Genomic DNA, 15,232 nt, shown 5'->3' on the forward strand with positions numbered 1-15,232 from the left:
GAAAAATTAATTTAGGGAAATGGCAATTAAAAATATTTAATCCTCATATCCAAGGACATATTATGCATTTCTATTTATTCTAAGAGTTATCTCTCAAAGATTTTTTGTATTTTTCATATTCTGGAAAAGTTCATTATTGGGCATTTCATATATTTACATTGTCAATACATCGTCAATTACTAATTTTAATTAATTTCTTTCCTCATTACTTATTACTAGTATAAAATGCATTTCTACACATTTGTCTATCTAGATTATTATCAAGCATATTACTGACTTTATTTATTACCTATTAATTTTTTCACATCTATTTCCACCCTTTGTTTTCTATATATAATTATACTTCATGGAAGAAAAAAGTTAGCCTTCTCTTTTATAGTTGTATACCACTTAATTCTTTATCTTTCTCATTTCATAGGTTAGTGTAGAGACACTCCTTTGAGGTATCTAGTATTCTATAGTCCATTCTCATCTTTCCCCTCCCTTAATTATTTATACAGTCTCTGCTACTTAGAAAATACTTGAACAGACAGTACGGGAATGAACAAAAATCACTGGCATCTGATCTATAATTGTTTGCTACCACAACTGTATCATTATGGCTTATCTTCCTACCTAGGACCTCATGGGTCCTTGAAAATGCATTGAACAGTTGGAGGAAAAAACTGGTAATACACAAATACATTGTTATATTAAGAGTCATAGAGAGAAAGATAGTTTGTTAATAAATGTTATTCTGCATTTGTCTGTATTCTGTCAAGAGGAACAGAGAGACAGTCACTGTGAAACCAAGAAAAAGTCTTCCGAGTAAAAGCACAATATTAAATTAATTCTTTCCAAGTACTTAGAATGTTTCTTTGAGCTAACTTGTTTATTCATTCATCTAATTGTTCAACTATATGTAGACATTGTTCTAGGCAGTAGAGATAATGGTAAAAACCAAAATAATGTTAATGTGCTTATTGAAATTTCATTACAGTATAAGGAAAGATAGTAAAAAAAAAAATATTGTTGGGATTAAGTAACATGTAAATGATATTTAAAGTCAGGGGATTAAATGAGCAGCCTGGGATTTAATGCAGACACAAAAGGCCCAAGGATTGATTCCTAAGATATATCAATATGAAAGATTGGTGAAATTAGGAAACAGTAGGAATATTAGTCTGAAAATAGATAGTAAGGTAGAAAAATAATCAAGAGAAATGTGTATTCTGAATTTCAAGTAAAGAGTGTGTTTTAAGAAAGATAGTGTTCAATTACATTAAGGTTTTAACCCATAGTTTGAAGAGAATGAGGATCTGGAATTGATTATTGGATTTGGTAATATGTAAATCATTGCTGACCTTAATATGTTCTGTTTTTTTCAGAGTGAAAGGACTGATTCAAGATTAGAATGAGTTCAAGTCAGACTGTGGAAAGGAAGTAGATAGTGGGCTGGTACATTCCTTAAAGTTGTTTTGAAACCATATGTAGAGTCTAGGGAGTTTCGCCATTGTGTGTGTTATTTTTCTGTAAGGCAGAAAATATTAATCATGTTTGATTTGGTATAGAGGGAATAATTATAATTCAGAAGAGAGAGAACCATTAAAAAAGTAAAATTTTAATAGTCCAGAGATAATGAGAACAAGTGCAGAGGTAGAAGAATTGACCGTTGAGAAGTATACTGGTAATTCATTCATAACAACAGAAGAATAGATACTGTATATAGTCACCAATGCTGGATGACTGGTGGAAGTCATGGCACACTAATATGGTAATTCTCTTCTAATTTCTTCTAATCTTCAAATGAAGTGAATAGATTATAAGATCATAAGCAGAGAGTAAGGGGAGCAGAGAAAATGTTGATTTATTGAGAAACGTTAAAAAAGTATAAAATAGGGGATGCCTGGGTGGCTCAGTCAGTTGAGCGCTTGACTCTTGGTTTTGGCTCTGGTCATGATCTCAGGGTCTTTGGACCCTGCATTGGGCTCTCTGCTCAGCGGGGAGTTTGCTTGGGATTCTCTCTCTCCCTGTCTGTCTGCCCCTCCCTCCATTCCTGTGCGCACTCTCTCTCAAATAAATAAATACATCTTTTAAAAAAAGTCATAAAATAGTCTTTTCAGAGAATGACGTGAGCTAAAAGGCAACACTGTCAGGGAGCATTAAGGTCTCACTTAAGGTTATCTGATATGAATTTAAAATAAGAAGTGTCAGAATAGCTGAGTGCCTTGTTGGAGTAGGTGATCATTTGGAGAGTACAATTAAGGCAGAGGAGGGAAGGGAGTGGAGAGAATAAGGAATAGTACATTTATTAACTATAAACTTTAATTGGCTCTAATGATCTAATTGGATCTAATAATGTAGTGGATAAAGTGTGAACGGAGGATGTGAGAGATGCTGATGCAGAATGAAAAAGAAAGTAGTTGTGCCCATAATCCTACCATCCTATTTTAATGGAGAAACAACACATATAAAAATTATTTGCAAAAATTTTAGATATGGGAGACAGAAAACAACGGCCAACTTCTGTACATGTGGCACTCCACAGTAAGAAACTACAGTGACTAGAACAAAAACAAAAATCAGAAATACTTCCCAAACTAAAATATTACTGAAGTACAGTGAAAAGACTTATAACATTCCAGAGATATCCAATAGAAGATAATCAAAAAAGAGAAAAATAAAAGAGAAAAAATTAAAATCTATGCAGGGAAACATAATGTTCAAAGACATTTTAGCTGAAAAAAATTATATCTATAAAAAAAGAAAAATTAGGTTTGCCTCAGATTTTCCATTGCAATGTCAAAACCAGAAGATAATTCTTCTGGATGATTTCATCAGAGACTCTAAAATAGCAATCTGTGCTCTGATAGATCCAATCGAGCATCTACTGCAATCAGTGTCTAACATCCCTCGTCTACCTCTCATGTTGAGATATCAAAGTAAAGGGGTATTTATTAAATAACTTGTTTCATCAAGGGAATGGATCATGTGGTACACAAAAATCCTGCCTTTAGGTATTATGAAGCTTATTTTTCCCCCGTAGGTTTCATTTGTGATCTTAGAAGAAGAAAATAGTTGTGATTATCAGTTTTCTACCTCCCTTTGAAGTTCATATCTTATGATTCATCATGGCATCTCTTCCTTAGGATGTTTTAAAGGATTTTCAATTTAACTAGACTATCAAGAGAAACTTTGAAAGAAAGGTGGCATTCATTTCACTGCAACTATTGGATTTAGAGTGAATACATAAAATTGTCCCAATAAATACATAAACATAGGATAATAACATTTTTGGTAAATTTGGTAATTATGTATATAGGTTAATCTTTGGGTTCTGTGCTACTTACATTGAAATTTTCACACAAAATTAGAAAGCCAAATTTTTATTTTTTTCACCTGTATATACATTTAAAGAACCACAGATAAAACAGATAAAAAACAATCAATCAGAAATGAAGAATACAATAAATGAGATTGGAAACAGGCTTGATGCAATGAACAGCAGGCTGGAAGAAGCAGAGGAACGAATCAGTGAAATAAAAGAAAAATAATGAAGCTGAACAAAAGAGAGAAAGAATTATGGAACATGAGAATAGACTTAAGGAACTCAGTGACTCCATCAAATGTAGTAACATTTGTATTATAGGAATCCCAGAAGAAGAAGAGAGGAAAGCAAACAGAAAATTTATTTTAAGGAATAAGAGCAAAAAACTTCCCTAATCTGGGGAAGGAAACAGTTAAAAAGATCCAGGAGGCACTGAGAACTTCCATCAAAATCAACAAAAGGAGGCCAACAACAAAACATATTGTAATTAAATTTGCAAAAAAAACAGTGATAAAGAAAAAATCTTAAAAACAACAAAACAAAAGAAGGCCTTACAAAGGAAAACACATTAGGCTAGCTGGAGATATCTCAACACAAACATGGCAAGCCAGAAGGGAGTAGTATGATATATTCAAAGTGGTAAACAGGAAAAATCTGCAGCCAAGAATATTCCATCCAATACTCTTCTATCAAAATAGAAGAAGAGATAAAGAGCTTCCCAGACAAACAAAAACTAAAGGAGTTCAGGACCACTAAACCAGACCTGCAAGAAATAGTAAAGGGGACTCTTTAAGTCTAAAAAAGAGACCAAAAGTGACAAAGACAAGAAAGGATCACAGAAAATCTCCAGAAACAATGTCAAAAGAAGTAATAAAATGGCAATAAGTACATATCTATTGATATTTTGAATGTAAATGGACTACATGCTCCAATCAAAAGACATAAGGTATCAGAATGGATAAAAAACACAAGGCCCACATATGCGTTGCCTACAAGAGACAGACCCATAACCAGCAAAGAAATTGAATTAGGGATCAAAAAAATAACAAACAAAAGTTCAGGATCAGATGGCTTCACAGGTGAATTCTAACAAACATTTAAAGAAGAGTTAGTATCTATTTTTCTCAAACTATTCCAAAAAGAGAGAAAAGGAAGAAAAACTTCCAAATTCACTCCAGGAGACCAGCATTATCCTGATACCAAAACCAGATAAAGACATCATTTAAAAAGAAAACTACAGGCCATTAACCCTAATGAACATGGATGCAAAAATTCTTTTTTTTTTAAAGATTTTATTTATTTATTTGACAGAGACAGACACAGTGAGAGAGGGAACACAAGCAGAGGGAGTGGGAGAGGGAGAAGCAGGCTTCCTGCAGAGCAGGGAGCCTGATGTGGGGCTCAATCCCAGGACCCTGGGATCATGACCTGAGCCGAAGGCAGACGCTTAACAACTGAGGCACCCAGGCGCTCCTGGATGCAAAAATTCTTTATAAAATACTAGCAAACCAAATCCAACAATACATTAAGAAAATCATTCACCACAATCGAGTGGGATTTATTCCTGGGTTGCAAGGGTGATTCAATATTCACAAATCAACGTGATACACCACATTAATAAAAGAAAGGATAAGAACCATTTGATCATTTCAATAAATGCAGAAAAAGCACTTGACAAAGTACAACGTCCATTCATGATAAAAACCTTCAAGAAAGTAGGTTTAGAGGGAACCAACCTCAAAATGATAAAGGCCATATATGAAAAACTCACAGACAATATCATCCTAAATGGGGGAAAAACTAAGTTTTTCCTCTACAGTCAGGAACAAGAGAGGGTTGTCCACTCTCACCAGTGTTATTTAACATAGGGCCGGAAGTCCTAGCCACAGCAATCAGACAACAAAAAGAAAAGAAAAATGGCATCCAAATCAGCAAGGAAAATGTCAAACTTTCAGTATTTGCAGGTGACATGATGCTCTGTATAGAAAACCCAAAAGACTCCATCAAAAAACTGCTAGAAATGATACACAGATTCAGTAAAGTCATAAGATACAAAATGAACCTACAGAAATTTGTTGCATTTCTGTACAACAATAATGAAGGAGCAGAAAGAGAAATTAAAGAATCAATCTCATTTGCAAATGCTACAGAAACAATGAGATACCCAGGGATAAAGTTAATCAAAGAGGTGAAGGACCTGTACTCTGATAACTATAAAACACTGATGAAAGAAATTGAAGATGACACAAAGAAATGGAAAAACATTCCATGCTCATGGATTGGAAGAAGAGATATTGTTAAAATGTGTATACTAAATGCAATCTACACATTTAACGCAATCCCTATCAAAATAACAATAACATTTTTCACAGAGCTAGAACCAACAATCCTAAAATGTGTATGGAACCACAAAAGACTCTGAATAGCCAAAGCAATCCTGAAAAAGAATAGCAAGCTGGAGGCATCACAATTCAGGACTTAAAGTTATATTGCAAAGCTGTAGTGATCAAAACAGTATGGTATGGGCACAAAAATAGACATTTAGGTCAATAGAACAGCATAGAAAACCTAGAAATGAATCCACAATTATATGGTCAATTAATCTTTGACAGAGCAGGAAGGAATATCCCATAGAAGAAAGACAGTCTCTTCAACAAATGGTGTTGGGAAAACTGTAGAGCAACATGCAAAAGAATGAAACTGGACCCCTTTCTCACACTATACACAAAAATAAATTCAAAATGGATGAAAGACCTAAATGTGAGACTTGACACCATAAAAATTCTAGAGAACACAGGCTGTAGCCTCTTTGACATAGGGTATAGCACCTTTTTTCTACATACGTCTCCTGAGGCAATGGAAACAAAAGCAAAATTAAACAAACAATTGGGACTTCAGCACAGCAAAGGAAACAATCAACAAAACTAAAAGGCAACCTATGGAATGAGAGAAGATATTTGCAAATGACATATCTGATAAAGGGTTAGTATACAAAATATGTAAAGAACTTCTAAATCTCAACACCCCAAAACTGAATAATCCAATTAAAAAATTGGCAGAAAACATGAAGAGAAAAATTGGCAGAAAACATTTTTCCAAAGAAGATAGCCAGATGGCCAACAGACACATGAAAAGATGCTCAACATCACTGATCATCAAGGAAATACACATCAAAACTACAATGAGATATCACCTCACACCTGTCAGAATGGTTCAAGTCAACAATATAAGAAACAATAGGTGCTGGTGAGGATGTGGGAAAAAGGGAACCCTCTTGCACTGTTGGTGAGAATGCAAAGTGGCATCCACTCTGGAAGACAGTTTGGAGGTTCCTCAAAAAGTTAAAAATAGAACTACCATATGATCCAGCAACTGCACTACTATTTACCCAAAGAATACAAAAATACTAATTCAAAGGGATACATGTACCTTGATGTTTATAGCAGCATTATCTATAAATGCCAAATTATGGAAATGGCCCAAGTGTCCATGGACTGGTGGACGGAGAGGGAAGATATGGTATATGTGTTTTAGAAAAGGTATATGTGGTATATACAATGGAATATTACTCAGTTATAAAAAAGAATGAAATCTTGCCATTTGCAAGGATACGGATGGAGCCAGAGAGTATTATGCTAAGCAAAATAAGTCAGTCAGAGAAAGACAAATACCATACGATTTCACTCATATGTGGAATTTAAGAAAAAAAGAAAACAAGCACACAAAGGAAAAACAAAACTAGGAGGCTAACCAAGAAACAGATTCTTAACTATAGAGAATTGAGGGTTACCAGAGGGGAGACAAGTAGGGGGGTGGGTAAAATAGGTGACCGGGATTACAGTGTGCACTTGCTGTGATGGCACCAGGTGATATATGGAAGTGTTGAATCACTATATTGTACACCTGAAACTAATATTACACTGTATGTTAACTAACTGGAATTTAAATAACTTTAAAAAAAGAACCAAACAGAATGACTTTGTCCTGATTTTGATCCCAACTGATTTCAGAAGTATTTCCTGAACTTTGCTTACTTCACCATCAGTAGCCTGGTGACATTGTGAATAAGCTGCCCTTAAGTATCTTTTATTCTGGCTTGCTTCCATGACAACATCCTAGTTTGTCTTTATTTACCTTTTTTTCACTTTCTTGTATTAAAGTTAGAACCATAATTCTCCCAATTTTAGAAACTACTGTATCCCATTAATAAAGATACTTAAGACTTCACTGAATTCAGAAATTTCTACTGAAATAAGTAAAAGTGCTTCTATCATAACCTTTAAAATATCTCTTTGTAGAATCTGTAACATTATTAACATTTTATCGATATATTGGCTTAAGAATGTTTTCTTGAGCATTGTATGACAAACTTATCAGGAAATTATGCTAATTAACTTAATCTTGAACATTTTGGAAATACACCGTCCATTGACTACTACAGGCATTGTTTACTTAAATTGATTCTGTAACTAGTGATTTGCTAAATAATATATTACACATTACAACAACGTAACAAAGTAAGTATAAAAGCAGTAATGTTAAGTGCTATATCTGAGTGTTTGTGTTTCCCTGTTAATGCACATATTGGAATCTTAACATGGAATATGATTGTTCTAGGAGGTGGGGTCTTTGAGAGGCAATTAGCTCATGGGGTTAAGGGCCCTCTTCAATAAGATTATCACATTTATAAAAGAGATCCCAAGAGCTCCTTTTTCCTTTCCAGGAAGTGAGGATACAGAGAGAAGTCTATGACTGGGAAGAGGGCTCTCACTTGACCATGATGGCACCCTGATCTTGGACTTCCAGCCTCCAGAACTATGAGAAATAAATGTTTGTTGTTTACAAGCTATCCAGTCCATGGTATTTTCATTATAACAGCCTGAACAGACTAAGAGAGGTTAACACTTTTAATCTTTGATTTATTCCAGGTATTACATCTGGCACTGTAGGTATTATTTACTTCCTACCTCCTAGTAAATATTAATGTCCTAATAATAGATTGCTTTAAAGATAAGGAAACTGAGGCTTACAGTGTATATGTGTCTTGCCCAAGGTCAAGGTGTTGAAGTTGGAATTTAAAGTCAAGAATTCTGATGTTAAGGTTCAATTCATAACTATTAAGACCAAAAATATTGTTACATACAAAGCAGTATTCTATATTAAAAATACTGTCCAATATTGTTGTGGAATTTGTTTTGTTTTTTGAAATTCATCAGACCTCTCTTAGATGACATTTGTGCAACATGTAAATTTCAAAGGAAGATCTACATCTAAAATGCATGACTATTCCTATCAGCAGTTTGCAAGAACTATATTAGTAAATCATCTGGGAAACATGGTATATTAATGGCTATTTATCATGAGTCACTCTCATCTTTCACATCAACGCTGAAAGATGTGAGTTTTAATTTACAACAATGGCTACCTGAACTACCACTAGATAATGGCCAAAAAGAAGAAAAAAAGGAAAGAAATCCTAGATAGAGAAAAAGTACGATATATATTAACGTGAGGTGCTGTGTAGGGTCTGCATCTTTTAAAATCTTTTTCTTTTTCGGACTACATGTTTTTCCCCTGTAACTCATTTGACAACCTTTATGGTCCTATGTATTTTACGGACTTAAAACTATGCTGACTAATATGACATAAAATCATTCACTTTGACTTTGAATAGAAATTTTGAAATATTGATTTTCAAGCTCTGCTAACTAATGCTTTTATAAACACCAAACAGCTCAGTTCTCATAATTTTCTTGAATGGCAACTGTGATTTTGGAGACTTTTGGAAACTTCAATTCCATATTTGCTCTTAGAATAGAAAAATAATTCACAAAAATGTGATGAGTTCACAAAATTCCACCTAACACTAAAATAAAGAAAAGGGAAAAAAGAAAAAGAAAAAAAAAACTGATGTATGTTTTGACAGCTGTTTTTGCCAAATGCCACCTTTATTTGCCAGTGACTTGAGAATAGGAAGCTAAAGAACACTTCATTAAAAATGTACAGGGAATACATCTGGTATGCCTGAAATCAAATAATTAGCCAGCACTTGTTATTCTAACTTCTATTTAATGCCATTTTTAATAGAATATGAGGGATTTACATAGTACATATAAATATAACAATGATAACACTAAGAACAAGGATTTAATAAACTATCTTTTTATTTTTTATTTTTTTAAAGATTTTTATTTATTTATTTGACAGAGAGAGAGAGAGATAGAGCAGGAACACAAGCACAGGGAGTGGGAGAGGGAGAAGCAGGCTTCCTACCGAGCAGAGAGCCCCATGTGGTACTCGACCCCAGGACCCTGGGATCATGACCTGAGCCAAAGGCAGATGCTTAATGACTGAGCCACCCAGGCACCCTAATAAATTATCTTTTGAGGATCTGTTTGTATAACTGTTGAAAGGTTATTAGAAGATTGTTTTTTTCCCTTTATATGTTATAACTTACTTATACCCAAAGATTCATGGAGGGAAAAAAATTAATCTCTCAGAACATTTAAAATGCAACTTGGAGTTTAGAGGAATAAGCACAGCATTGAATTAGCTATGTAAATGATTAAAATCAAGAAAAATTACTTCATAGTTTTAGTTTATTTTTTTAAAGATTTATTTATTTATTTTAGAGTGTGTGTGATGGGGGGAGGGGCAGAGGGGAGAGAGAGAGAGAGAGAGAGAATCCCAAGCAGATGTCCCGTTGACCACAAAGCCTGACTGCGGGGCTCTATCCCAGGACCCTGAGATCATGACCTGAACCAAAATCAAGAGTCAGATGCTTAACTGACTGAGCCACCCAGGTGCCCCAAGAACAATTATTTCATATTTTTATATATAAAATGCAAATCAAAATCAAATTCAATATAAATGATCTCTCCATATATATGTGTATGTACATATAAAATATATCTAATTTGAACTTTAATCAGAAAATCTGAAACTTTAGAAGTAGAGGAATGTTTGTGATCTTTTTTTTTTTAGATTTTATTTATTTATTTTAGAGAGAAAGAGAGCACAAGTGGGGGGAGAAGCAGAGGGAGAGGGAGAGAGAATCTGAAGCCGACTCTGCCCTGAGGGCGGAGCCCAACATGGGGCTTGATCTCTTGACCTCAAGATCAGGACCTGAGAGGAAACCAAGAGTCAGATGATTGACTGAGCCATCCAGGTGCCCTGTGATCTCTTAATCACCATCCTAATTGAACCCTCAAACATGCACTCTTTCTTTCTCCCCATTTCACAGATGATTAAACTGAGACTCTCAGACTCTAAGGTATTTGTCCAGAGTAATTCTGTACCTAGTAAGAGGTGGCAGAGATCTTGTTCTCCAGTATCCAAGCTTAGCATTTCTTCCCCAAACATGAAGTTAATAATGTTAGAGCAAAATGCTAAAGAAAGTTGACAAGATAATAATGAAATTCAAAGCATATAAATAGTTTAGTTAGCATTATTGTGCTATTTCACTTTATAGTTTGGACCCACACCACTATGTAGAAATAATTTATGTATTTCTTTAAATGTTCAATAATTTGAGTTTTGAATAATTATGGATTGAAATAAAAGTAGATAAACTTTACCTCTAATTTAGCTAGAGCAATCTACTTATTTTTTTTTCTTCTTATGCTTTATTAGTCTTCAGTTTTTACCTCTTCTATCACTCCCTGCCCCCCCAAACAATTTTTTTACAAAAACAAAGCATGGTTTATTTGTCTTTATGGCTTATTTAAATGTGGAAAATATTTTGTAGATATAAATTAAAAACTTACAAAAAGATCTTAGACCTTTATAACACAACTTTAATAATAAGAACATAGCCTTAGGAAAAATGTTTAGCATTTGGTGTTTATTTTGGGTATTTGAAACTCAATTTTATTTATTTATTTATTATTATTATTATTCTTTTTTAAAGATTTTATTTATTTGAGAGAGTGAGCGAGAGAAGGAGAATGAGCAGGGGGAGGGACAGAAGGAGAGGGAGAAGCAGGCTTCCTGCAAGAAGCAAGAAGCCCAAAGTGGGGATTGATCCTAGGACCCAGAGATCATAGCCACCCAGGTGCCCCATATATAGTTCTTTTTTAGACATGTGTTTTCAATTACTTCAGGTAAATACCTAGTAGAGAAATTTCTGGGCCATGTGGAAGTGTATATTTAACTTTTTAAGAAGTTACTAAAAATTTTCGGAAGTGTTTGCCTATTTAAACTGCCCTTGGCCGTAAAAGGCAGTTCCAGTTGTTCCACGTGCTAACCAACATACGGTTTTGTCCGCCTTTTAAACTTAGCTATTTTAGTGGGTGATGAGTGATATCTCATTGTGATTTTATTTTCCTTTCCTGAAGATTAATGATGGTGGGTATCTCTTCATGTCCTTACTGACTATTTGAATATCTTTTTGGTGAAGTGTCCAACTTTTTGTCCATTTTTAAAATTGTGTTTTTGTCATAAGAGACTGTTTTATATTCTAGGTATAAAACTTTTGTCACATACACTTATCGTGAGTCATTTTTCAAAATTTGTGACCTGCCTTTTCATTTGCTTAGCAGTGTCTTTAAAAGAACATAATTTTTTATTGTTTATGAAACCTCATTTGTTAGTTATCTATTTGCTGTATAACTTCTAGACTTCTCTTAATTTAGCAGCTCACATCAATAACACCATCTTACATAGTTGCAAGGATCAGTAATCTATGAGCGGCTAGATAGATGTTTCAGGCTCAGGATCTCTCATGAGATTGCAGTAAAGCTATTGGGTTTGGCTGGATCTTGTTTCCAGTTCCTCCTACATGGACTCTTCCATAGGGTTGCTTATAGCAAGGCAGCTCAATTTCCTGAAAATGGCATTTGATCAATTTTGTCACAGTCTATTGGTCCAATATACCAACATTAGCAGAATGTGAGAGGTCTTACATAAGGGTGTGAATACCAGGAGTACCAGAGGATGACCAGGACCCTCTTGGAGACTAGCTACTGCGTATTTATAAAATTATTATATTTTCTTTAATGGTATTTCTTTTTAGCAGTGAACTTTAAGGATTCATACATCATAAGGATTATCTCCTTTGTTTCTTCATATAAATTTTAGGTTTTTAGGATCTCTGTTTAGGATGCATATTCATTTCAAGCTAATTTATGTGTACGGTGTGATTAAAGGACTTATTCCATAGGGATTTTTAATGGTTCTAAGAAAATATTATAATTTCCCCATATGAATTACACCAGCACAAGTTTCAAAAATTATTTGATACGATTTCTATTTCAGTAAAACTGAATAAACACCTAATATTTCATGCCTTTTCACAGTAAACACCTACTATTTCATGCCTTCCCACAGATAACAACACAATCTTTGGAGAAAATAAAAGGACCTGGAGACACTAGCGAGTAAATCAAAATAGGAAGATTCTGAAAGGACAGTCAAAACATGGAAGGTGTAGGGTGACTTTCCTTTTTAACATCTTTTAGCAGGAGGGTAGATTGAACTCACTCCCATGCTTTTAACCATGTGTTTGAAACCTAAGGAATTTGAGGGAATATAAGACAATGTATAACATATGTTTAAGAGGAGCAGTGGAAAGTGGAGAGAAAATGAATAGAAAATATATTTCAATATGTTAAAATATAAAAGCCAAAATTTTTTCAAAGATACATATATAAATCTATTGGTTCAAGAAGTTCAGTAAGCCCTGAACAAGATACATATGAAGAAAACCAAAGTGACAAAAGCTAAGTATAAGGAGACTATCTTAAAAGCAGCCAAAAATGACAGATTGCATACAAGGAACAACCACTTGAATGACTGCTGATCTCTTATCAAAAATATGGAGGTCAGAATACTCTAAAATACTGGGAAAAATAATCAACTATTCTATACCCTGTGAAAACACTCTTCAAGAATAAAGGCAAAATAAAGACATTTTCAGACAAAATAAAGATAACAGAAGTGGTCATTAACACACCTGCACCACAAGAAATAATGAAGGAGGTTCTCAAGGCTGAAGGGAGGTGATAACAGACATGACCTAGATCACCAGGAAAGAAAAAAAAAGGCATCAAAAATGTTAATGCTTATTAAAGGGTCAACTCACCAAGAAGTAGTAAATGTAAATGAATGTGTAAGTACATATATGAAGCAGAATTTGAGAGAATTAAAGGAAAAATAAACACCTTTACAATCATAGGAATTTAAACCCATCTTTCAGGATTTAATTTTAAAAATTGTTAACAACAAATTATTTGAAAAACAGTCAAGATATTGACTTAGTTGATATTTCTACAACACTAGGTACTACAATTGCAGCATGAAAACTGTCAAATCCACACAATGTATTAACCAAGATAGACCGTATGCTAAGCCATATAAGTCTCAACACATTTCAAAGGACTGATATAACTTCTAAATGATACATAAGCAGAGAAGAAAAATCACTAGAAACACAGAAGATATTTCAAACTTCATGAAATTAAAAACAACGTATCCAAATACATGGATGTCTGGAAATTCCCCAAGCATTTAAACCATAAATAAGTCAATTCTAAATCTACAGGTCAGAGAAAAAATCAAAACCTTAGAAAGTATTTTGAACTGAAGTTAAAATGAAAACACATGCCAAAACTATGGTAGCTGTTACAGTAATTATACAAGGAGGCTGAGTTGGCTTTAATGTTTTGGTAGCCTAATCAGAAGTAAGCCAGAGTAAAGTCCTTTAAATGCACTTGTATCCCAAAACACAAAATTTAAGAACAAATCACAACGGCCAACTATTCTTTCCTAAATAAGCCAACCACGTAAGCTATAGACAATCGAATAATTTCCTTGCTTTAGTTCTGCATTTGGTCTGTAAAAGTCTTTGCCCAGCTCCTGTCTAAGGAGTGCTGCTAACCACTTTGCGTTTGGTGCAGCCCCACTGGAACAGAAGTTCCATCAAATAAACTCTTGAAAATTTTAATGTGCCTCAGAAAATCTTTTAACATAGCTAAAGCAGTAGTTGGTATTTTATAGCACTAAATGCCTGTATAAGAAATGAAGAAAGGTCTCAAAACAAATGACTTCAGCTTTCATCTTAAAAAACAAGGAAAAGATCAGATTAAAGTCATAGGAATTAGAGTAAGTTAAATAATAAAAACTATAGTGAAAATCAATGACACAGAAAATGAAAACAATAGAAACAATGAAATCAAAAGGTGGCTCTTAGAGATGATCAATAAAATTGATAAAATTCTAGCCAGGATGATCCACAAAAAAAAAAAAGCTGTAAAGTAACAACATCTGGAATGAGAGGGGTTATATCACTCTAGATTCTACAGATATTAAAAGGATGTTAGAGGGATAGTAATAATTATTTAAAGGGATATTAATAATTATTTCAGCCAGTAAATTTGATAACTTAGAGGAAATGAACAAATTTCTTTAAAGACACAACTACCACAGCTCACTATAGAAGTTACAGAAAATCTGAATAGCCCTCTGTCTTTTAAGGAAATTGAATTTGTAGTTAAACAATCAGCCCTCAAAGAAAACTCCCTGACTAGTTTCTTAACTATTAAATACTATCAAATATTTGCAGAAGAACTAATAGCGATTCTACAGAAACTCTTACAGATAATTTAGGAAGAGGGAATACTTCCTAATTTATATTATGAGGCCAGAATTACCCTGACACCAAAACCAGTCAAATATATTACAATTAAACTACAGACCAATCTCCTTCATGAACGCAGATTCAAAATTATATACAAATTTTTAGCCAATGGATTCCAACAATAAAAATAATAAATTATTGTCAAATAGGTTTTACCTCAGAAATATAAGGTTTATTTAACATTAGTAAGTGAATTGATATAATTCACCATATAACAAAAATGAAAAAAAACCAGCTTTACAAACAGAAAAACTTTTTGACAACATCCAAGAAACATTCTTGACAAAAAC

The sequence above is a fragment of the Zalophus californianus genome, chromosome 9 (genome assembly GCF_009762305.2).
Source record: "Zalophus californianus isolate mZalCal1 chromosome 9, mZalCal1.pri.v2, whole genome shotgun sequence".
Taxonomy (NCBI): Eukaryota; Metazoa; Chordata; class Mammalia; order Carnivora; family Otariidae; genus Zalophus; species Zalophus californianus.